Source organism: Ochlerotatus camptorhynchus, unplaced genomic scaffold (assembly GCF_037179485.1).
Source record: "Ochlerotatus camptorhynchus isolate MF236.1 unplaced genomic scaffold, CSIRO-AGI_Acam_v1.1 ptg000125l, whole genome shotgun sequence".
NCBI lineage: Eukaryota > Metazoa > Arthropoda > Insecta > Diptera > Culicidae > Ochlerotatus > Ochlerotatus camptorhynchus.
In genome coordinates, this window is record NW_027040615.1 from 644615 (window position 1) to 671125 (window position 26511).

The following is a 26511-nucleotide window of genomic DNA, read 5'->3' on the forward strand; positions in this document are numbered from 1 at the left end:
CCCTGCAATATGGGTATCAAAATTCATGAATTTACAGCAGGAGATTGTTTATAATAATTTTGTGGTCGTCCGATGGATTGTCCCCGGGACGGCCGTTTCTAAGTAGGTTCCCGTAGGGCTTCTAGTGGCCATAGAAGTGTTTGGGAAGAAACCCCTGCAATATAGGTATCAAAATTCAAGAATTTACAGCAAGAGACTGTTTATCATAATTTTGTGGTCATCCGATGGATTGACCCCGGGACGGCCATTCCGTATTATGTTCCCGTAGGGTCTCTAGTGGCCATATAAGTGTTTAGGAAGAGACTCCTGCAATATGGGTATCAAAATTCATGCAAAATACAGCAGGAGACTGTTTATCATAATGTTGTGATCATCCGATGGATGGTCCCCGGGACGGCCATTCTGGAGTAGGTTCCCGTAGGGCCTCTAGTGGCCATAGAAGTGTTTTTGAAGAAACCCCTGCAATATGGGTATCCAAATTCAAGAATTTACAGCAGGAGACTGTTTATCATAATTTTGTGGTCATCCGAAGAATTCTCCCCGGGACGGCCATTCTGGCGTAGGTTCCTGTAGGGCCTCTAGTGACCATAGAAGTGTTTAGGAAGAAACCCCTGCAATATGGGTATCAAAATTCATGAATTTACAGCAGGAGATTGTTTATAATAATTTTGTGGTCGTCCGATGGATTGTCCCCGGACGGCCATTCCGGAGTAGGTTCTTGTAGGACCTCTAGTGGCCATAGAAGTGTTTGGGAAGAAACCCCTGCAATATGGGTATCAAAATTCATGAATTTACAACAGGAGACTGTTTATCATAATTTTGTGGTCATCCGATGGATTGTCTCCGGGACGGTTATTCTGGAGTAGGTTCCCGTAGGGCCTCTAGTGGCCATAGAAGTGTTTGGGAAGAAACCTCTGCAATATGGGTATCAAAATTCAAGAATTTACAGCAGGAGACTGTTTATCATAATTTTGTGGTCATCCGATGGATTGTCCCCGGACGGCCATTTCGGAGTAGGTTCTTGTAGGACCTTTAGTGGCCATAGAAGTGTTTGGGAAGAAACCCCTGCAATATGGGTATCAAAATTCATGAATTTACAACAGAAGACTGTTTATCATAATTTTGTGGTCATTCGATGGATTGTCTCCGGGACGGTTATTCCGGAGTAGGTTCTTGTAGGACCTCTAGTGGCCATAGAAGTGTTTTTGAAGAAACCCCTGCAATATGGGTATCCAAATTCAAGAATTTACAGCAGGAGACTGTTTATCATAATTTTGTGGTCATCCGAAGAATTCTCCTCGGGACGGCCATTCCGGCGTAGGTTCCTGTAGGGCCTCTAGTGACCATAGAAGTGTTTAGGAAGAAACCCCTGCAATATGGGTATCAAAATTCATGAATTTACAGCAGGAGACTGTTTATCATAATTTTGTGGTCATCCGATGGATTGTCCCCGGGACGGTTATTCTGGAGTAGGTTCCCGTAGCGCCTCTAGTGGCCATAGAAGTGTGTTTGGGAAGAAACCCCTGCAATATGGGTATCAAAATTCATGAATTTACAGCAGGAGACTGTTTACCATAATTTTGTGGTCATCCGATGGATTGTCCCCGGGACGGTTATTCTGGAGTAGGTTCCCGTAGGGCCTCTAGTGGCCATAGAAGTGTTTGGGAAGAAACCCCTGCAATATGGGTATCAAAATTCATGAATTTACAGCAGGAGACTGTTTATCATAATTTTGTGGTCATCCGATGGATTGTCTCCGGGACGGTTATTCTGGAGTAGGTTCCCGTAGGGCCTCTAGTGGCCATAGAAGTGTTTGGGAAGAAACCCCTGCAATATGGGTATCAAAATTCATGAATTTACAGCAGGAGATTGTTTATAATAATTTTGTGGTCGTCCGATGGATTGTCCCCGGGACGGCCATTCCGGTGCAGGTTCCCGTAGGGTCTCTAGTGGCCATAGAAGTGTTTGGGAAGAAACCTCTGCAATATGGGTATCAAAATTCAAGAATTTACAGCAGGAGACTGTTTATCATAATTTTGTGGTCATCCGATGAATTGTCCCCGGACGGCCATTCCGGAGTAGGTTCTTGTAGGACCTCTAGTGGCCATAGAAGTGTTTGGGAAGAAACCCCTGCAATATGGGTATCAAAATTCATGAATTTACAGCAGGAGATTGTTTATAATAATTTTGTGGTCATCCGATGGATGGTCCCCGGGACGGCCATTCTGGAGTAGGTTCCCGTAGGGCCTCTAGTGGCCATAGAAGTGTTTGGGAAGAAACCCCTGCAATATAGGTATCAAAATTCAAGAATTTACAGCAGGAGACTGTTTATCACAATGTTGTGGTCATCCGATGGATGGTCCCCGGGACGGCCATTCTGGAGTAGGTTGCCGTAGGGCCTCTAGTGGCCATAGAAGTGTTTTGGGAAGAAACCCCTGCAATATAGGCATCAAAATTCAAGAATTTACAGCAGGAGACTGTTTATCATAATTTTGTGGTCATCCGATGGATTGACCCCGGGACGGCCATTCCGTATTATGTTCCCGTAGGGCCTCTAGTGGCCATAGAAAAAACCCCTGCAATATGGGTATCAAAATTCATGAATTTCCAGCAGGAGACTGTTTATCATAATGTTGTGATCATCCGATGGATTGTCCCCGGGACGGCCATTCCGGAGTAGGTTCCCGTAGGGCCTCTAGTGGAGGCCTCTAGTGACCATAGAAGTGTGTTTGTGCAATGTCATCTATATGTGCAACTTCCCTACCCACTGTACCATTACAATATACAAAACAAAACAACAATGAATTAGTAGCTCGTATGCCTCCGCCATGGCAGGACGGCGAAGTAATCGGTGCTTTTCATTACTATTCGTCTCGATCGGGATCAACAATTGAAAGATAAACAAATAAAAACAACGTAGGGATCTCTCCCGTGCACGATCAAAGTGTTTGGGAAGAAGCCCCTATAATATGGGTATCATAATTAATGACTGAACAGTTCGTTACTCGACGAAAAGTCGACTGAATTCTATGTCAAAATTGACGCTCATATATGTCAGTCTAAGAGCACTTAAATTTATATGATTTTTATCGAAGTGTGCAGGTAGTTCTACCATAGAGGTAACTCTAAGACTAGTAGGTCCCGAAGAAACGTGTTCAACTTTTTGGCCCTGCTCTGATACTATCTTCGGTCCCAAGCTAGTCGATTCACCCCTCGAAACATAGGAAAATCCACTAACCCCTCATTTTATCTGTCAAACATTCATAGCGAATCAAAACAAACATTGTGTAGTAGTAGAATTTTGACTAGAATGGGATACGTTAATCGTTTGCTTGGGACCAATAGGCTAGTCAAGTAGTGAGCCAATTTAAAATCGTTAGTTTCGTATTGATTGTTGGTTCTACTCCAGTTGAACGAGATCCGTCCGGACGGGAGCCACAAGTTGGCATCTGTCATATCTGCAAAAGTGAAGACATCAAGTGTAGGAAGACCAGGAAGATGTGAAGTCATGCTCAAAACCTATATTTGATGTTAAGCATTTCCAACTACGAAAATAATCTATTTCCAAGAATTTTTTTGATTGTTCTGCAAAAAAAATAAGAATGCAGTATTGTTTTTGTAAAAGCTTATTTGCCTCTAAATTTAAGAGAAGGAGAATTATTTAAAAAAAAAGTTTTTAAGATCATTCTGAAGAAATTCTGAGAAAAGTTCTTAGCGAATTATCAAAGTTATCGACCTAGATATATCAAAATTTAAAAGATCTCGAACGCAGAAGCAAATACAAAATAAAAAATATATAACGTAAGCAAAAGTAAATTATTCATATCACTTCAAATGCTTTTCACATGAGATTCCGTTGTGAGCTTCGATTAAATTAGAGGAATTTATGAAATTTGATTTTAAGTTCCATGACATAAAAAGTTTATTTCAATATCAACCTGTATTTGAATTTCTAAGTTACCATATGGTTACTTATTTAGTATTTACAAGTCACTATTTGGTCACTATTCCCATAATTTTAGTCACTAAAGTCACTACCAGCCCTGCACCAAAAACGATTCAAAATGGATTTCTTGAAGAGATTCGGTATAATTAAAATAATCAAACTGATGTAGACCCCAAGAGTTAACAAACACGAACAGCAAATTAATGTTGGGGAACTTCAACTTGTACTCAAATTTTTATGGATTTCTGAACGACCTTCACAAGTCACATAACCAAGGTTCCCCTTCAGTTCATATCAAGAGTATGGTAACTGCGTTTCAACAACAGTCCCGATTAAATTATTAAAGCATATTTGAAGTATTTTGAGCTCACCACCAGCACGCAACGTTCCAGAGTAGACAAAAGTTGTAAGCCCAGTTGACTCACCCACCGAAACAGAAGAAAAAAAATCCATCAGCAGAAAGCCCCATGAGCGAGGCCGCGCCGTACGAACTAAAATCGATAACCCTCGGGCACACACACACACACACACGGGTTGTGGACCATTTGCAGCACAAAACCTCGCCACACCTAATTACGCCCGAACAAATCGGATTAAAAGGTCAGGTTACTCCACTTCACGTTCTGCTGGCTGACGACTACTGTTCTTCTCACTTCGGACTGGACAAATCCGTACAAATGCACACCGTAACCGTTCGCATTCCATATGGTGGCTTGGATTCGAGCCAGCGAAAAAAAAAAAAATTCACTTTAAAATTTGACCATCAATTATGAGTGGAAGAAGGTGCCCTCGGACGAAGTCAGAGGGGAGAATCGCGAGGAGAAATTCTAAGTGCTATTATTACTGCGTTTTCGAATCAAACCAAACAGAACAGCCGTGGCTCAGTCCGTACATAGCGTAGCGTGCGGTTATTAATTGCTAGGTGTTACTGTTTATTCAACGTTCCGCTCTGAATTCTACGCGGGCTGCTGCCTCGGATGTGGTCGTGGTGGTGGTGGTGGTGGCAAACCCAGCAGTCGAACGCATGTGTTTCTGGTTTCTTTCACCCCCCCCCCCATCCCATCCACACCCAACAGAAGAGGAGGAATCGTGTAAGCTGAACAGTTAGATCCCCAATTTCCCTCCCCGAGGAGAACGACGACGCGACGGTGGCGGGGGTGGCTAGGGGGAATCAAGGCAGCATAGTGGGATCTTAACTGCTTAATTCTGGGCCGCTCTGGGTCTCTCTCTACTTCTGTTTACGAGGTGGATAATAACAGCTTTTTCTAGCTGTGTCCAGGCGCTGAGAAATGAGATGCAATCCGAAAATGATGCACCATCATTGTTTCGAGACAGAACCGAATGGATCAACTTCACTAAATGACCATTTTCTCACGAGTTGAAGATCAGATGCCACCGCGCGCAATGAATGGGCTCTCGGAAAACAGTTAGTCAATGACCGGACCGAAAGGTTATTGGAGCGAAACCTTGAGAGAGGAGTCCATCATCATCATCGCTTGGATCAATCAATCGATACACCCTTCGTGGTTGAGCTTCGATTGATAAGTAATTATGCGGTCAGTTAGCTGGCTGGCCGCCGATGGTTGCGCCGTTTAATAGGGGCAGTTGTGAGAAGCGACGACCATCGTCAGTGGTGCATAGATTGAAACTCTGCTCTCAGTTGGCGCGGTGGCAGACCCTGAAACGGTGATTGGTGGTTGGTGCTGCGTTTTGTAAAGAATTACACATGGCTGGCCACTCGGCGGTGCCTACTTTCATTCGAGATTCAATCTGCTTGTCTTTACTTGCTAGAGATAGTTTGCAAAGTGATCTATCAGTGGTTGTCAAACATTCGGTGAGGGCGACCCATTTGGAGAAATTACGTAAACTCGCGACCCACCAATATGGAAGGCAGATACTGTAAGACCGCAAAGGCCTTAAAAATAGCGTAATATTGGCTTGAAAACGCCAAAATAACCTAAATGGTGTCCAATTTGTCGTAAAGACACCAAAATATGGTTATTAACGTGAAAATTGTCCAAATTTTATAAAGAGAGAGAGAAGGATTAGTAATGTCCATTAAATTCCACTACCTTATTTGTTTATCACAGACTTCTTCAGTGGCTCGACTGAAAAAAACATCGCGTTTTACCGGATATATATTAACCCAGGCACTTAAATTTAACTTCTTGTAGGAGCAGGTACTCCGCTGCTAACTCGTTGATGATGGTTCCAAAGGTTTGAGCTGATCGATTTATCTTTAAGATAATTAAATATGACAATTTAACCAGGTTTGCAAACAAAATCGAACTGGTTACAGTTACAGATATAAATTCCCTCTAGAGTTTACAGTTGCTTCACAGCGATATAAATGTGGAAAAGCTCAGGCGTCTACCTCTTAGTTCGCCTTTTTGTCCACCTAAAATATTCATGATAGCAATCTGATGTTATCACAATCTTCAGCAATGTCAGGAATGCTCAAGAACTCCCCTAAAATTTGCCAGAAAACTTACTACTAATTCAAGGTATCTTCCAAATGAGCTCCAAAATTGCATTTTGTTTTATCAACTGTAAAATTCAGTCCTCTATATTCGTAATACGCGCGCGAGGCTCAAACCTTTGTAGACTAAGTTCTATTTTTTTAAATTAATCTACTACTAATAAATCAAATATTAAAAAATCCATCATCACCATCGTGGCGAACAGAAGTAGTTTTTGCAGTGCTACAATAATTATTAAAAAGTCATTATGACAGCTATCCATACAAAATAATACGTTAGGGATAACTTAGTCAAGATACATAATTTGTCAATTCATAAAAAAAAAATCGCTGGATAGCTGTTGAAAAGACAGTTTTAACGTGTGAAATGCAGTGTCTTTTAAATTCTGTAAGTGTTGCTAAACACGTGACATCCAAACGCCAGATGTTGATGGTGAAACACCCCAAGTAACATTGCAGGTTTTATCGCGGTTTTATAGCATTCTGCAATTCAACTAATGGTCTACAGAACCCTCATAAAACTTGGGACGCACTTCTGATGCATGTCAGGTGGGTTGCAAACAACCAGCTGACAAATCTAGTTGCTGTCCCCACAAGTCTCTGGTCAGAGAGAACTAAAATTCTGGCTGTACTTATCTCACATTCATCCGGAAGTTGCCAATGAAGCGGTTTCTGCCATGGTGAAAGCCAATTTGGAAACAGATGACAACCCTGTTGTCGTAAAACTTGTACCCAAGGGAAAGGACATCTGCACGCTGGCATTCGTATCCTTCACAGTTGGCATCGACAAAGGATTGAAGACTACGGCACTGGATCCTGCAACCTGGAAAAAATCTCAACACCCAAAGAAGTTGGCAAAACTGGATCCAATTGGGCAAACACCCAAAACGGATACCCCAACAATGGACCAGACATAGTGAAGTTAAAAAAAAACATTCTGAGACGCAGCCACCAATTCTCTCACCACAGTCGAGCCATTCGTGCCAGCGTTCTACAGTCGTCCCGGCTCTGTCTGTATGACTGTCTTCCAGTCTGTTACGTCAGGCAAGTGTGATCTGTTTCTCGACCAGTACCAGTTCATTAGTTCCAGTGCATTATCAGTCATCAATCATCCGTCACATATCGGTCGCCTAACAACTCAGGGACGCATTGAAGTTGGCACTACAGGAAGCCCCTTCTTCTCCCGCCATAGTTAGTCATTCCAGTCATCGTCCCGCAGTCGTCCCGGACCTGTGTGTGGGCTTGGAGAAGGGGTCTTCCAATCTGCAATTCAAGGCAAGTATGATCGTGTCATACCAACCATCAACCATTCATCACCCGTCTGTCACCGGAACACTCTTAGACGCATTTAAGTTAGCACTACGGAAGGCCCCTTCCTCTCTCGCCACAGTCGAGGTAATCCAGTCATTGTCCTGCAGTCGTCCTGGACCTGTGTGTGGGCTTGGAAAAGGGGTCTATGGAAAAGGGGTTATGATCAGTCCCGCTCCTGATTCGTCCGTTGCTTCCAGCGCCTCACCGCCTCAAGAGCAACAACCGACTGGTTCGACTGAAAATCGGATCTGGGTCGGGTGTACTACCAAAATGTACAAGGTATTCGGACAAACATTGATGATCTATTCCTGGATGCTGCTTTGGTGGCGTGCTGATAGCTGTGACGCAACGTTATGTCAGCTCATTTGTGAACGTCAGACACGGTACTAGACTGGAACAAGTCTGTGTATCACATGGCTATAGACTATATTTATGCGCTGTGTACATCCCACCCAACCGAAGTCGCGACGTCGAAGTTACGGAAGCGCATATTGTCTCAGTCAAAGAGTTGTGCGACAAGGCATCTTGTGATGGTAAGATTCTTGTTTGTGGCGATTATAATCAGCCTCGTCTTCAGTGGAGAATCGATGACAACAGGCTCCACTTGACTGGCCATCTCACCCAGCTTGCAACGTGGATGATAGAGCAGGGCTTCTAGACTTCAAGAAAATTGATTATGTCTCATTACTGCAGTATCTTTTTGATCAAGACTGGGCCGATGTGTTTGAATGCATTGATGTTGATGAGATGACTGTGCGTTTCTGTAGTATTATTTAACATTGGTTGGAATCAATTGTTCCTCTCAAAAGACGACCAATTTCCCCAGCTTGGAGTACTCCTCAGCTTAGAGTGCTGAAGCGTGAGCGTAACGCAGTCCCGAGAAAACTACGTCGTCACAGAACAGCTGACACGAAGCGTGACTTCAAGCGTGCCAGTATCGCTTACATTAAACTTAACAGTGCCTCGTACAAATCACACGTCCTCAGAGTCCAGTGGAATTTGTAGCTTTTTCAACAGCAAAAGCAAAGATTCGAGTATACCGTCCAACATGCCAACTCGATGGGAAAGAGTCCACTTCTCTTAGCGAAGCGTGTGAGATGTTTGCTAAACACTTTGCATCTGTCTTCGATAGAAAAATATGACAAGTGACGTTGAAGCTGAATCTGCTGCCTAGTGACTCGGGATATGGTACTTTCAGCAGCAAGGAGACTGAAAACCTCACTCTCTTCTGGTCCAGATGGAATTCCGGCAGTGGTGTTCTGCCGTTGCTCAGCTACCTTAGCAGCCATATTTAATGTATCCTTTGAGTAAGGAAAATTCCCAACATTGTGGAAGCAAGCAGTCTTATATGTTTCCTGTTTTCAAAGTTGGCAATAAACAGGATATTAAGAACTATCGAGGTATCACCAGTCTTTCGGCAGCGTCCAAACTGTTTGAGATCATCTTGAGCGAATGTGTCCTGAATCGCTCGAAGAACTACATTTCAACTGACATGGATTTATTCCCGGTAGATCGGTAGCTACTAGCTTTTTGGATTTCACCAGTACACGAATCTTCAATCCTTGTATCCGTTGAGTCTCGCTGTTTCGAAGATGTACTGTAATTCCATAACCTTTCCTGTATCGCTGAGTGGAAGAGTCTGCATCCGATGAATCATGTGGTGGACGGCGGCCATTTTCTGCTGGAACGAATGGTTGGAAGTATAGGGGATAACTCTTTTGGTGCTTGGTTTCCTGTAAATTTCGTATTCAAGCGAAGAAGGTGATGACGATTCCGTGATGACTAGAAGATCGAGAAATGCGAGTTTCGCGTCTTTTTGATATCCTTGTGAATTCTGTGAATCACATCTAAAATTTGTGGAAGGGCTTCCCGTTTAACTACGCTGAAGATATCGTCAACAAACCTCCACGAACGGTTTGGTAATGGTCCTCTCTCCTTCAGGATTGATTTGTTTTTGTAAATCCCTCCAGATAACTTTCATGGCAGGATCGCGTGTTCTTTGATATTGTCGCCTACGGACATTTTTCAGACGAACCAAGAGCTGAAGATCGTCGCTGAATCCAACTGAACCTCGCATTTTGGTACCGAGGCAGCTCTTGCTTCAACCATAGAAGTAGTCAGAGTTTCAAGATGTATAATTAACATCATCTTTGGTTTGCAGAGGAGCATTTGGATCGAAGTTATATTCCATAAATGTTCCAGCTGGTTAAGCGTATTATCCGGAAGGTAAAACAAATAGAATGGGATTAAAAATAAGTGTTTCATATGTAAAATGCAGTGACCAGTGAACCGGGCAAACTAAAAAAAAGCTGGGAATTTGAACTCAGCGGGGAAAAAACCGAAAGATGACAAATCTGGAAAACTATATCGCATTCCTCTTTGAAAACAATAAGATTGCAAGACCCTTGAACTGAACTAGATTTTCAGGATACAGTCACTTTGAAAAACTAGGGGAAATGGATGTAATGTCAGCCTAAATGCCCCTAATTTGGGCCCATACATAAATTCAGCAATCGACTAAATTTTCAATAGCGACCAAAAATATCCATTAGTACCGTTCCAATGAGGCGTTCATCTAGATAAAATTGATAAATAGCAGATTTTTAGCGATGGGCCCAATCTTAGATCCATAGGCCAACATTAGAGCCATTTTCCCTGGTACGAGAATTTTTGATTTTTATTTATCAAAAACAAATTTGAGCAGATTTTAGGATGAATTCCAGTGATAACACCAAGGTATTTCAGGGATTTCAGTATTCGTGAAAAATACCAAGGGAAGTGAATTTTGAGGGAACAATTCCAAAATAATTCTGCAAAAATCTATAAGAAAATTTCTAGAATAATTCCAAGCGCATTTCGAATTGAATTTCTAGAGAATTTTAATGAGAATCCTATGTAATTTCCAGAAGAATTTAGGGGGAACTCCAAGATAATTCTGATCAAAAATTTGAAGACAATTCTCGGCGGGAGAATTTTCCCCTAATAGACCCTTGTCAATTGTTGGTCGAGAATCGAAAATTGAAGCTAAGGATGAATTTAAGATTTTTTTTGGAGTGTTTTATAGACAATTTATGTAATAAAGAAATTTTCAAGGGACTACCAGAGCGAATTTCAAATTAATTTTAGAAGAATTATGAAAAGAACTCTGTGGTATTTCAAGAAAAAGTGTCCAGAAAGCATTAATTTATATATCTGAGGAAAGTAATGGCTTATGGGGTTGTATTGCAAAAACGGGAAGGCATTGCAGCTGGATTGTTTTTTGGAAAATAACTGGAAAATCAAGGAACAGGGAAATGGATGTAATGTCGGTCTAAATGCCCCTAATTTGGACCCATACATAAATTCAGCAATCGACTAAATTTTCAAAAGCAACCAAAAATATCCATTAGTACCGTCCCAATGACACGTTCATCTAGATAAAATTGATAAATAGCAGATTTTTAGCGATGGGCCCAATCTTAGATCCATAGGTCAACATTAGAGCCATTTCCCCTATCAGATTATTTGATTTTTTTTCAATGAGTCGACACCCTGCTGAAGGTTTCGAGAGCGGCCAATGTGGTCAATGTTCCATTTTAAGCCTATCTAAAGCCTATTCATGAAAAACCATGAAGAAAGAGGTGTCACATGGCATGATTTGGTGCAAACTTGCAGTTGTCTCCTGCTACAGGTTCCCCCGAGGTGTCCCTGTCGTTTCGAGAGCGACCAATGTGGTTCGTAGTTTCGTTTAAAGTCTATCAAAAGCCTATTAATGAAAAACCATAAAGAAAGAGCTGTCGCAAGGCATGTTTTGGTGTACTAATGCAATTGTTCCCTGCTACAGGTTCCCTCGAGGGCTTCTCTGTTGTTCCGAGAGCGGCCAATGTGGTCAATTATCCATTCAAAGTCTATCGAATGCCTATTGATGACAAACCATGAAGAATGAGCTGTCACACGACATGCTTTGGTGTACTAATGCTATTGTCCCCTGCTACAGGTTCCCTCGGGGGCATATCGGAGTTTCCGAGAGCGGCCAATGTGGTCAATGATGCATTTAAAGTTTATGGAAATCCTATTCATGAAAAAATATGAAGAATGAGCTGCCGCATTTGGTGCAAACTTGCAGTTATCTCCTGCTATAGGTTCCCCTGGGGTATCCCTGTTGTTCTGAGTGCGACCAATGTGGTCCGTAGATCCGTTTAAAGTATACCAAAAGCCTATTAATCAAAAACCATGAAGAAAGAGGTGTAACACGGCATGCTTTGATGTAAAAATGCAATTGTCCCCTGCTACAGGTTCCCTCGGGGGCATCCCTGTGGTTCCGAGAGCGACCAATGTGGTCCAAAGATCCGTTTAAAGTCTATCAAAAGCCTTTTAATTAAAAACCATAAAGAAAGAGCTGTCGCACGGCATGCTTTGGTGTAAAAATGCAATTGTCCCCTGCTACAGGTTCCCTCGGGGCATCCCTGTGGTTCCGAGAGCGATCAATATGGTTCGTAGTTTCGTTTAAAGTCTATCAAATGTTTATTAATGAAAAACCATAAAGAAAGAGCTGTCGCAAGGCATGCTTTGGTGTAAAAATGCAATTGTTCCCTGCTACAGGTTCCCTCGGGGGCATCTCGGAGGTTCCGAGTGCAACCAATGTGGTCCGTAGATCCGTTTAAAGTCTATCAAAAGCCTTTTAATTAAAAACCATAAAGAAAGAGCTGTCGCACGGCATGCTGTGGTGTAAAAATGCAATTGTCCCCTGCTGCAGGTTCCCTCGGGGCATTTCTGTGGTTCCGAGAGCGATCAATGTGGTCTGTAGATCCGTTTAAAGTCTATCAATAGCCTATTCATGAAAAACCATAAAGAAAGAGCTGTCGCAAGGCATGTTTTGGTGTACTAATGCAATTGTTCCCTGCTACAGGTTCCCTCGGGGGCATCTCGGAGGTTCCGAGAGCGGCCAATGTGGTCAATGTTCCATTCAAAGCCCATTGAAAGCTTACTCATGAAAAACCATGAAGAGAGAGGTGTCGCACGCCATGCATTGGTGTAAAAATGCAATTGTCCTCTGCTACAGGTTCCCTCGGGGTCATCCCTGTGGTTCCGAGTGCGACCAATGTGGTCCGTAGATCCGTTTAAAGTCTATCAATAGCCTATTCATGAAAAACCATAAAGAAAGAGCTGTCGCAACGCATGTTTTGGTGTACTAATGCAATTGTTCCCTGCTACAGGGTTCCTCGGGGGTATCTCGGAGGTTCCGAGAGCGGCCAATGTGGTCAATGTTCCATTCAAAGCCCATTGAAAGCTTACTCATGAAAAACCACGAAGAAAGAGCTGTCGCACGGCATGCTTTGGTTTAAAAATGCAATTGTCCCCTGCTACAGGTTCCCTCGGGGGCATCTCAAAGGTTCCGAGAGTGACTAATGCGGTCAATTATACATTCAAAGTTTATCGAAAGCCTATTCATGAAAAATCATGAAGAAAGAGGTGTCACACGGCATGCTTTGAGTGATTAAAAGATCTGAATCGCAGAACCGATTCCATGGAAATGGCCATATCTCGGTTGATTATAGACCGATTTTAGTCCTTGGCCTATCATTTGCTTTGAAAATGGTTGTTTTGCAAGTTAGACAAGCGCTCCGGAAACCCGGAATATCTTCGGTTTCCGGTGACCATGGTTATATTTGGTAGAATTAAAATCGGACCATATTTGACGAAGCTGCAACACTCCAAAACCGAAATTGTGCCTATCCTAGTTGTTTTGAGTAACCCCCTGTACATCTGGACATCATACAACATTTGGTTTAGCCTGCAGAACATCGAGTCCCAATCCTCAGGCTAATTCTGAGACCCCAACATATTTTTTCATTACAACCAGGTGCCTCGCATGGTGCAATGGAGCTCCAGAAAGCTTTTTGGGTTCACACACTTAGTCGAGACATCGTCCAATACCTCTTTCAGTCTGTGAAACGTCAAGATCTGAACTCCAGGACAATTTGGATAATGGGACATATTTAGTTAACACCGTTTGATGTAATGCGGTTCTATGATGCGGGCTGGGTTAAAAAAAATCTGTTGGTACATCGTACAGGTCACTATTGAGCCTGTTGAACTTGAAGATCTAAACTTCAGGATGATTTGTAGAATCAGAGATATTTTGTCTACATAACTATGTATTCTGCAGATTGCTTTTGAGCCTAATGAAGCTCTAGGGGATCAGCAATCCGATCGATCGGGATATTGTGTACTACTTAGGGACATCGTATCTTACTTTTTTGAACCCGTAGAGCTTCAAGATCGAATCTTCAAGATGATCTGGATAACTTGTATTATTACGTTTGTCATGTTTTTGTTTTCAGTATTGAGATATGTCTTTCTGATCATACTGCATAGGCTCGTTATTTGAAGATAACTCTGTAAATTTGTGCTGGTTAAGGTTTTGGAGATCCAAGCCGTCAAAGTGTTCATCAATATCCTATTTTCTGAATAATTGAAGTATTTTTGAATAATATCGACTTCCTTAAATCTTGGAAACGACTCCAATGGATCAGCGGACCTGTAGTCGAAGTACGCTCAACTCGGCAGACCACGCGAGGCCGCTTGGATATTGATAGAAACTCTCCATTAATTTCACATCAAAACCTTGCCGCGGACGACGTTCCAACGATTGAATTGAGTCACCTACTACGCCCTCACCACGCAATCAACCGCGCTCCTGAGCTTAGGTCGCCACTTTCACCGCCCTAGCTGCCAACTGGGATCCAAGCAAATATGCATACCCCGATGGTCGTGCTTCGTTGGCCGTAACTTCAAGACAAGCAACAAGTTCACCGATTGTGATTCGTGATTTTAGTGGCCGGTTGACTGAGAGGAAGTGGTTAATTGGTGAGACGCCGATATGCGTCGCGTCCAAAGTTGACCTTAACCTGAAGGGGAGATTCCATTATCGGTTCGGACCGATCGCCATCAGTGGGTGTATTTGTGTTGCCCGCTGGTTAGTAGAACGATGTGCTTAGTCGAATGGAAGAATTACTTCACACCCTGCTCGTCGCCACATGCATGTGTGTGTTTGTATTTGTGCGCTGCTTGGGGTGGTGTTTCGTCCTCGAAGAGTGGTGCTGCTTTCGGTTTTCCAAACTAGCCAAACCATCGTTCAAACGTCAGTCAGTGCCGCCGCGACTCTCGTTTTCGATTAAAGTGTGACACACGACGTCCTCCTTCGCCTCCTACGCGTTGAAGTTCGTCGGGCGGTTTTTGAGGGAAGGTCCTTAGGGTCACCACCCCCCCTTCCCCCTAGACGCGTTTTGGGAAGCTCGCAGTTCGAGTCAGTGTTATGATTGTCCCAGTGGAAACGAGCCTTTCAATCCGGAGAAGTGGCTGGCGATTGGCCGCCATCGGTGCCGTCGCCGCCGCCGCCGCCGCCACAGACGCCATATTGGTTGATAGTGAACCCGATTGTTGAGGTGGCAAACGTCGTTGCAGCGGCCGTAGCACGGATGCTGCCTCCTCCGCTGGTCGGAGCGGTGCAATGTTTTGCATCAAACATCACCACGTTAATCAGATTTCTCGTACGTATACACAACTGTTGCGGAATCGTGACTTTGTCACGCTGACTGACACTATCGGGGGGGATCGGTGGATCGGCGACCTTTTGCCAAAGACTCCTGTGTTTTAGTCGTGGAAAACGGAGTTGTTTCCACGATTTGCTGTTTTGAGTTTCACATTTTTTCGAAAACACCTTCCCTCTCGGTAGTTGTGGCAGAAGACAACCCGATCAAAAATGTTTGTGAATTTTCAACATAATTGTTCACCGTAAAATCTACTGTTACTTCATAGGAGTCCACCATTTTTTATTAGGCTTCTAGTCGATTTACGCTCATATGCACACTAAATACGTACGTGTGGCGTGATCGTTCCACCATTGAAGCACGTTCGCCATATTGGTTGTTGCCATTTTTGTTTTTCCTTTGTTGCTTTGCTCCACACCTTCCATCTATCCAATTTGTTGCTATTGCTGCTGCTGCTGCTGCAATCACGCTCATGACGACGACGACGACGACGACGACGATGATGATTGCTAAAATACTGCTGGTGGTGGTTGTGCAGTGTTCGAGCATTTTTCATAAACCATACTACGAAGAGGACACGATACCGTTACGGATGAAGGATTTCGCTTGGGGGTGGCGGACGGGCGGTGCGAATCGATGTAAGTGATCTGACGTCAACCCCGAAGTGACGACGCGGACGACCAGACTGGACTAGAGACTAGACGCGATCCCCCGTTTGTTGTCGGTGCCGATTAATTGGATTTCGAAAAAGGAGGAGGACGAGGAGGGAAGCCCCATGTGCATCGGGCGATTACCGCGTCCAAGTGGTGGTGGTGGAAGGCTGGAAGACGCTCTCCGATGCAATCGGATCGGCGCTTTGGTGTGGGTGGTAATTTGAGTTTAGTGTTGGATTACTTAAGCGGTTGAATTGTGCATGGAATGGTATGAAGCGCTGTGGATCGTGAAAAGGTTTTGGAGTTGTTGGCAAAGTTGCGTTTTGATAAGTGGGTGAGAACTCTTACCTCTTGTCCAATGAAAGGGGTGGGGGACTTGAAGGTCTTCCCTCCGGAAGACTTGATAAATAGGTTCCAGACTAGGATTTCAGTCAGATGTTTTCTAAGAAGAACCGATATCTTCCAGAAATTCCAGAGAACTTTTAAGAAATTTTGATAACTATTTGAGTACTTCGAGGACGACCCCGTTAACTTAAGGAACGACCCCATTAACTTAAGGAAATTTTCAGCGGCCTAAAAGGACTTCCGTGGAATTAAGGAATAATCCGAGAATTATCTGGTTAATGAGATCGCAGTAGACCGCCCTTGTAAGCTGACGTGTTTTTATTTTGCTGCGTATTTTTCGTAAGCAAATTAAATACAGTTTGGCTTTAAATTTGTTAATTTGTGTGCTAAAATTTAGTTTCAAGTGTTCATAAAGTTATCATTTAGTGATATATCGTGTTTTGCCTTGAGTGGGTCGGTTGACCTTGAATCTAACCTCCAAAATATACAACGCAGAGTCAGTTCCATTGTTTGGTGTCGATTTTCATTGCCTCCCGGGAGCCACAATTTCGGCGTGTAGTTCTATTGAGAGATCGGTCTGGTTGGTGAATTAGTCCGGGAACGTGTTGATGATGTGTCCGTCGCGAGTTTTGGTGGTGATTCGGTGGCCGACGTTGCCGTGAATCAGCAAGTTTTCCGCTTGCAAAATGGCTCGACTGCTGGTCTCTCACCGGTGTCGCAGATTGTGAGCAATATGAAAGATGCCTCGCTGGATACGTCCAAGACTGAACAGGTGGCAGTTGGTGGTCGCGAACTGTTCTTGGGGAAAGCACTAGACGCAAATCTCCTCCCAGATGACCATGGTAATGCAAGAAAATTTGTGTTCGTTAAAGGAAGTATTACGAAGGTGCATCACGAAATGAGATGCAAAGCTTTGAGAAAATCAAAATTACCCTTGGATTGGAGGATCAAATTAACATGGCGAGACCAGTCCAAATACATTTTACAATTAAAAAAAACATAAACTAAATACGTGCCAGGTTTGAAAAGAATAATTTCGAACCTGGAACAGGGTGGCCAGCAAACCGGGAAAACCGGGAATACCGGGAAATATCCGGGAATTTGAAAAGTATCCGGGAAAACTGGGAAAAACCCGGGAATTCGACGAGAGAACCGGGAAAAATAAATTTACCATACCATAGGAACAATGTTTTATACCAGAATTTCAGAATAAACCATTAAAACAGATTGATACTTTACCAAATGAATGTCTTGCTCTATTTGCTGCATAATTTTCTTCAATTTTCCGTCTTATTGTTTTGAAAATTTAATCACTCAGCAATATTGCAAATTGATTTTTGTCGTTTCAATTTCAGATGTAAAGTACATGGTCCTTAAAAGAAAATATTGAAGATGTTGGACTTTGGAAACAAATATTTGTTAAAATCCGAAACTGAATTATTCTTTTCCAGGGTTTTAATTTTTCGTTGTTCAAAATTCTCATGATATGAATTCCAGAATAAACTTGGAATTCTGCCTTGAATATCATGGAATTCTTTTGAAATTAATCAGAAAACACTACGCGTAATAATTACCGTTGAATTATTTTTGGAATTTACTTGAAACCCCTTCTAAGAATTTAATTGGAATCCTTTTTAGAATTCCCTTGAACCTAAATTCGGAGACTTTGATTCCTTTGAAAATATTTTCAAAAATTTCTTTAACTCTATTCAAAACATCAGAAATCTTTCGAAATTTTATTTAGAAACGCTTTGGAGTATTTTAAAGAATTTCTTTCTAATAATCAGCATATGTTTTGCAATCAATTTTGTTGGAGCTCTGTGATGAATCTTTCGCACTAGGGTTGAAATTATTGCCAGAACACTCTTAGAACTCAGTTTCTTGTTGAATTTTCCTCACGATTCCCATACAAATCTTCTCAGAATCACGTAGGAATTTCCCTTAAAGTTTTGTTTTTCACAACTCCTTGTGAAATCTTCTAAATTTACCTAAAAATTTAATTTAGAGCTTGCATTCTTCGCCACAGAAATCCCTCCAAATTCATCTAACAATTTCTAAGGACTCAAATTCTGGACTTCTGCCCAGAACTTCTCCTTCGAAAACTGTGTGAGAATACTTCTCAATATTTGTTCGAAATCAACAGTTTGAGTTCTTTTAAATTTTACTAAAAATTCCAAGCTTTGTCCGCAAGATTCTATAGATTGTTCTGTAATTTGTTATAACCCTTGAAATGCTTCCAAGTCTCAGAGTGTGACAATTATGACTGAACGACTCATAAGTATTTTTTTTTTCAAATCTGTTATCTTGAAATTGTTTCAAAATCTAACATTTTAATTATTTTTTTTCTCCAAATCTTGCATCACGAAGATTGTTATTGATCACAAATTTTGAAGAAAAGTTCTAGTTTCAGACTCTACACAAGTTTCAAAGCCCCAGAATCTTGGAAATCTCCATAAATCACATTTTTTTTATCCTTTCAGTAAATTCCTTCCAACTTTTTGTTGAGTATTAACAACCGGGAAATTTTTAAGATTTAAACCGGGAAAAAACCGGGAATTTCAAAATGAAAATTCGCTGGCCACCCTGCTGGAAGCGTGTATGAAATACCAATATCCATTTGATAACGTGGGTGTGACTCTCCAGACATTCTGAAATGGGTTGCTGGATCTGCAATAGAGCTATCACTTTCTAACTCCCGGACTAAAGCTGTCTACGATGACCATAAATGCGACATTGTGGAGAGAGTTCTTCCATAATAACAGTGGGGCCAGTGGGGGTTAGAGGGAACACACACACACACACACACACACACACACACACACACACACACACACACACACACACACACACACACACACACACACACAATTCCGAGAATTCTCCGGTTGATCCGAAAACTTCAGAAGCGCCAGGGAATTATAAATATGGGTCATTCCAGCTCAAGTGGGTACAGAACTTAAAAAAAAAATTGTGGTCGATGTCACTGATTTGAGCCAAACTTGGCCAAAACGCTTATTTTGGCATTCTGAATAAACGGCTTTTATGATTTTGCTCTGAAGTGCCTAGATCCCTCTCGGCTACAACCCTGGATTTTTGAGATTTTTAAATATTTCATCTTCCAGAAGAGATTACTCCACAACCAAATAAGCTATTCGTGATCTTAGAACGTCAACTTAAAGGTCTTTTAACGTAGATTCTTAAAGGTGTACTCACATTTTATTTTTGTTAAAGTAACTACAGTAAACAGGCTGATTACCAGCAGGCATCCAAATTGTCAAAAAATGGCAGAAGTAAACAAATGCGCTAGTTATGATTTCATATAATGGTAATCCTGCACATAACATGTGGAAAATAACATAAAAATATTATTGTGCCATCGGCGTGAAGGAATTCAATAAAAAATTAAAACATTATTAAATAGCATTGATTTTTCACCAGAAAAGCTCGAAACTACCACTCACTCATCTGGTCATATCTCAAAAAATTATTTGTTCTAATCAAAATTGGAAACACATCTAATTGAAGAGTTTTCCAAAGTGTGGTGAAAATTTGAGCCCAAAATATTAAGAAATGCCCGTACCCGCCCGTGGTGAAAATAGGTCATTTTTTGACAATTTTGATACCTGCCGGTAATCAGTCTGTTTACTGTAGTTACTATAACAAAAACAAAATGGGAGTACTCCTATGTGAATCTACATTTAAAAACCTTTAAATTGACGTTCTAATATCATGAATAGCTTAATTGGTTGTGGAGTAATCTCTTCTGAAAGTTTAAATTTTTAAAAATCTCGAAAATCCAGGGTTGTAGCCCAGAAGGATTTAGGCACTTTGGAGTAAAATCGAAAAAGGCGTTTGTTCAGAATGCCAAAATAAGCGTTTTGGCCAAGTTTGGCTCAAATCGGTGACATCGACCACAACTTTTGACGTTGGACTACGTCTGTGATTTCTATATGGGAAAATGGAACATGTAACGAAATTATGAAAGATTTTGAACGTTAATATCTCAGCTGCCCCTGGGCCAATTTCAATTATTTTATCACCAATTGATCAGAAATATTCCTACGCATCTGCCTAAGTTAAGACTTTATCATTTTTTTTATAATGTCACTATTGAAAAATGCACCAATGTGCAACTGTTGCTCACCAATTGCCTGCGAAAAGCGATTTCCCTAACACAGATTTCAAAGTTGAATTCCATCCTGTCTCACCAAACGGTGTTTATTCAATCACCGCATGGTGAGTGGTGGTGTTCTCCAGTACACAACGAAAGGCTGCCTGCAAGCAGCGAGCTGCAACCCACATGAGCATCCATAGATGGAGGAAGAAGCCGCACCGCTATTGATCGGGATCAGTAGCTCTTCGTGAGTCGCTGTGGGCCATCTATGCCAAGCGCGTCATACTAAAGAGTATAAACAGAGAGAACCCCGCTCAAATTCCTATTCTAATACAAAACACACACTCTTGCTGCAGTTAACAAATAACATTTATTATATAAGACCACATATTCGTACGTCACCAATGCGTACAACCCCATAGAGCTGTCCCTTGTAGTTTTTAAATTTTGTACCCACTTGAGCTGGAATGACCTATGTATGGGAAAATTTGCAGGGACATTAAAAAAATTTAGAGAACTTCAGGGATGTCCAGATAAGTTCAGGAAAAATTAGTGACTTAAGGCAAAGTTCCGTCAGCGTTTATAAAGTTTATAAAACTTAAGGAAAATTGTGGTATCTTCAAGGCAATTCAATTAATTTCCGTAAAATTTCGGGTTCTTTTAAAAAATTACTAAGAAATTCAGAAATCTTTTGGGCAGTTTTAAGAACATCCGGAAAGTCTAGTCTATTGAAGAAGTTCTGCATTAGTGTCGATAATTAAAGGGCTGTTCCATGAACTTCAGGAACATCTTGAGAACAGCAGTGAAAAATATAGAACTAGGGCAAATGTCGGCCTAAATGCCCCTAATTTGGGCCCATACATAAATTCAGCAATGGACTAAATTTTCAATAGCGACGAAAATATCCATTAGTACCGTCCCAATGATGCGTTCATCTAGATAAAATTGATAAATAGCAGATGGAATAGGTGATGGGCCCAATCTTAGATCCATAGGCCACTATTAGAGCCATTTCCCCTATATTAATTATTTCGTTTTGATTCCAAGAAAATTGCGGGAACTTAAGGAAGTTTCAGAAAAACTTTCGAAACTTCTTAGAAGTCTATGGAACCTAAGGGAAGATCCGAAAACTTCAGGAACTTATTAATTAGCAGGAAATCTTAAGAAGCTCCCAGATTTTCAGAAAAAAACATCAGAGATTTTAAGACAATTAATGAAGTCTTCACATAAGTTTAGAAGTCAGTGTTCACTCGGCTGTCGACAAAAGCAGGCCACTCTCGATGTGTGCCATGCGATCGTCTGTTTTCTCGGCAGCAACCATTGTGTGGCTCTCCTCATTGTTCTTCATCAGCAGTTCTTTCGGTCGATGCGCGTTGTCGACTTTGGAAAGCAATCGTTTAGTGATGAGTGTGTGAGTGCGGACCACGTTCTGCGTCCATTGCTGCAATGGAAGCGCTCTGACCTCCCGTTGGCAATACTGCCATACAATGAAAACACTGCAAGCGGCTCCCGTTCTTTTGGATAGCGGAAGATAAAGTGTTTATTGTGTTGTACCTTTTGACTATAATTTTAAGATATATTGCATAGTGACCAAGAATCCTCGGCTCTGTAAAGTTAATTCGGTTGAGCCTTATCAAATAAATTAATGAACAAAAAAAAAATAGTTTTGAAGTCATTATCAAAGCTTTAACGGGTTTAGGACAGTACAACAAGCTTTATGTGAACGGCAAAATAGAAGAGAAGTTTCGAGAACTTCAGGAAAGAGCAGAGTACCTCAGAGCAGTTCCATTAGGATGAGAGAAATTACATAGATTTTAACGAAGTTTCGAGAACTTCAATGATTCTTTTAAAACTTCAGAGAAGATCCATGATCGTTAGAAAAATTGAGGAAAATTTATGAAGTCCGAAAAACTTCAAGGAAGTTTAAAACTTCAAGGGACAGCCTTATGGGGTTGTACGCAATGGTGACATAGGACTACGTGGTCTTATATAATAAATCTTATTTAGTTAACTGCAGCAGGGGCTTGTGTTTTGTATAGGAATAGGAATTTGAGCGAAGTTCTCTCTGTTTATACTCTTTAGTATGACGCGCTTGACATAGATGGCCCACAGCGACTCACGAAGAGCTACTGATTCCGATCAATAGCGGTGCGGCTTCTTCCTCCTTCTATGGATGGTCATGTGGGCTGCAGCTTGCTGCTAGCAGGTAGTCTTTAGTTGTGCACTGGAGAACACCACCACTCACCACGCGGGGATTGAATAAACAATTAATTAATTAATTTAGCTTTATTTAGGAGGCTTTCAGCCTTAGGCTGGTTCGCCTCCGACCGATTGAATAAACACCGTTTGGTGAGACCGGATGGAATTCCACTTTGAAATCTGTGTTAGGGAAATCGCTTTTCGCAGGCAATTGGTGAGCAACAGTTGCACATTGGTGCATTTTTCAATAGTAACATTATGAAAAATGATAAAGTCTTAACTTAAGCAGATGCGTAGGAATATTTCTTATCGATTGGTGATAAAATTATTGAAATTGTTCCAGGGGCAGCTGAGTTATTAACGTTCAAAATCTTTCATAATTTCGTTACATGTTCCATTTTCGGCATTCACAAAGTGTACCCCCATATAGAAATCAAAGACGTAGTCCTACGTCAAAAATCTGATGAGAAGTATTCTGAGCATCAGGCTAGTTTCTGAGCAAGTTCTTGACAAGTCTAGACGACGTTCAGTTCAAGGTCAGGTGCAGGTCTTCTTGGCGTTTGTTTAGCTCATTTTGGCCATAAAGTGGGTCACAGTTAAAGGAAGTGTGAGAATCGCTGTGTCTTTGGGTAAAATTTTCGGAATAATCCCTGATTGTCCAGAGGACTTCAAGAGCAAGGCCGGACGACTTTTAGGACCTAGTCGTGATTTTCAGGGTTAGTTCTGTACCTTGATTGCGTCTAAAAAAAACATCCAGGGCAATTTTATTGGGCAGTCAAGAACATGCCTAACGGATTTCATGGGTCAACTAGTGTCGAAATTGTTCAAGGCTTTTAACATAAGTGTAGGGGACCTTCCGAGCAAGTTCAATTCCACGAGACTTTTTAAGCAAGAACGTGTTCAGATGACTTTCCGGGCAAGTCTGCAGAAGTATGAGAATGTATTTTTTGATCAATCATAGAACAATGTATTCCCCAACTGGTTAATCAGCAGCTCTCCATAATCGCTTAAAACGCAAAACCCCCTTCCAGGCTGAAACTGGAACTGCAGCAAGTTCAGTTTTCCAATCCCCCACGCTTTGCCTTCTAATGATTCGGCTGCTGCTGCTGCTGCTGATGATGAAACCAATCTCACAGCCGCTCTCACAGTTTCCATGGGCGACATGCCGCGCGAAACCGAGAAAGGCATAAAAATGGGGGCGTAGGTGCGTTAACCTTTTTTCCGTACATGTGGGCATCCACCTCCAAGTCTCGCAGCGGCAGTTCATGGTTTCAACACCCATCCCCCTCCCGTGGATCGGATCCCGCCGATCCGAGGTTTGGCTCATCATGGAAATGATGAATCACACTTAATGAGATGAGTTTTTCGTTGCTACTCTGCCGGCGCGCGTTCGGATCGGATCTTTCGGGGTTCTACTAGCAGCAAACAGACTAATTGATCGGCCGAAAAACGGTTTCTGTTCGTTGGGGGCAGTAAGAGAGGCAACGAGAGCGGCCAAGGCCACGGCGACTGCCGGGTATCATCAATTTAGACGTTGTTAGCGGGAATTAGCTTTAGTCCCAGGAAGGGGGATGAGGGATCAGCTGACTGGAACTAATTGGATCCGGGTGAAGGTTCTTCCAATCGGTTGAGAACCTGTTTTCCGGCAAACTCGGGTACTTCACGCGTAAATGGCTATGCATTTGTATCTCATTCGAGACGGATAGCTTCGCGGCCAAGATGTGCTCCAATTAGCACCGTAATTTTCTCCATCTTTAATAGTGCACTCTCTGTATGCATTTCGATTTGGTTGGTTATGCTTTTGCGGTGAAAACGCTTGGCGAAAAATCAGTTCACCCGAACTGTTATGTTACGTAACTCACAAATTGGGGGAATAGGTAACCTTCAGACGAATTCCGGAGAAACGCTTGAACGTTGTCAATCAAAGGGAATCACTCCCGAAATTGTGATTACCCGGTTCGAAGTCAGTTTCGATTTGCCCTCCGGGAACTTTCCACACTGTTCGTGGCAACGCGGCGAGACACGGCAAAAGCGAAAGGGAACTACCTTCAAGCGAAAGAGGTCAATCGAGAGCCTTGAGCCGTGCGCCACCAAATATGTCGATAAATCAATACACTTCGGGCCGTTGCCAAGGGGGACCGGTTTCGTTCTGATGCGGCGAGGAGGTCGCGGAGTTCTACCGGAGAAAGGCACAAACTGAAAACATTGCAACGTGACCTACATTTCCGATCGGAAAGGGTGTTACCTTTGGAGTTCCGAAAGTTGATCACACCGAAAAATTAATGACCATTTTGGGGAGGGCAGCTCATCATTTTTCATAGTCCCCGGCAACGGCCATTTATGGTACGTGCAAGACGCAGAAAGAGTAAAGTCAGTCAATGCCGAATTTCACCATTGATGGTCGCGTAGCTTTTGCTTTGCGGAGTGCCGTGTGGAGTTTTTACGGCTGAGTGAGTAGCGATCTGTGACCCCCCCCTGCGCAATGAGTGCATCTTCCATCGTTTTCGGTTTCTTTCGCTGTTGATGGTTGCGAGAAGGTCTCTCGGTTGTTGTAGTTTAAGAAGCCTATTTACCAGACCAGCTCTTAAACTCTCTGAAGTCTTTGGAATGCTCAGAGCAAGTATATTGGAAATCCGTGGAACTTGACCCTAGAAAACCTCCAGACGTGGTCTTACAAATCCTATGGATTGACTTGCACTGAACGTCTTCTAGACTTGCCACGAAATTGCTCTGAACTTGACCAAAAGTTCTACGGAATTGGTCCAGAATTCACCGCAGGTATTCTCTGGAAGTCCATCAGATTTGCCCGAGAAGTTCTATGCATTTGTCCCGATAGTCTCGAGTCTATGGATTGACAATCTAGAATCACTCGATATCCTTTAGATTAGCCATAGCACAGTGCAGAATGAAAATTTAGCAGGAAAGATGCATTTGGAAATTGAAATTGAAATTTTAAAAAAAGTCCTCATTTTGGTGTCAATATAAGGGTGGTCCTAATTGAAATAAAAAAATAAAAAAAAAATACAGGAATAAAGATATACATTCTTCGGAAATGCTGTTTCTCAGCTAATTTCAAGCAACTTTGTGAAAACACACTTTTTTCGTGTCTCTTGACTTGACCGATTTAGAGCAATTTTCCTTAATTGACTTAGGGTGTCTCTGAAAAAAAGGAGTGTTTTTGATCTATTTTTTGTTTCTCCAAATTTCTCAGCAAAGTTGTCTTGGGATAACTTTTAGAACTTCTGAAGACGCAACTTTTGTCGGGCAGAACTCGTCGATATATTTTGCCGATCAAAAGTTGCTTTAATTTGATTGAGGGCCACCCTAATTTGACCGGGTGGCCACTGCATTTATGATTTTCTCGAATTTTCGCGGTTGTCTATGGCTCGGCGAAAACATCCATGGTACTTACCTTACCAATCAGACCAAGGCCTTGTTGTCCTCTGCTGTCCGAAGAAGTCGTCTCCACTCTACTCGATCCATGGCCACACTTTGCCAGCCTCGTAGTCTGCGAAGGGTCCGCAGGTCGCCTTCTAATAGGTCTATCCACCTTGCCCGCTGCGCGTCTCTTCTTCTTGTTCCTGTTGGGTCGCTTTCTAGAACCATTTTCACTGGGTCGTCGTACAGCATTCTTGCGACGTGCCCAGCCCACCGTAGTCGCCCAATTTTTGCAATGTAGATGGTACGCAACACCTTCCGTTCGAAAACACCAAGCACGTTGGTCCTCCACGAGCATAGTCCAGGTCGCGTGGCCGTAGAGGACCACCGGTCTAATCAGCGTCTTGTAGACAGTCAACTTCGTGCGGAGGCGAATTTTATTCGACCGGAGCGTCCTCCGGAGTCCAAAGCAGGCACGATTCTCTGCCATAATGTGTCTTTGAATTTCTCTGCTGGTATCATTGTCGGCGGTCACCAGTGAGCCCAAATACACG

The 26511-nt window shown here is 42.3% G+C and overlaps 1 protein-coding gene across 3 annotated transcripts in view; it reads left to right on the forward strand.

Annotated features, from left to right (window-relative positions):
• Positions 1-26511, forward strand: part of LOC135700024 (serine-rich adhesin for platelets-like) — a 456905-nt gene that overhangs the window by 89841 nt on the left and 340553 nt on the right. The window lies entirely within an intron of this gene.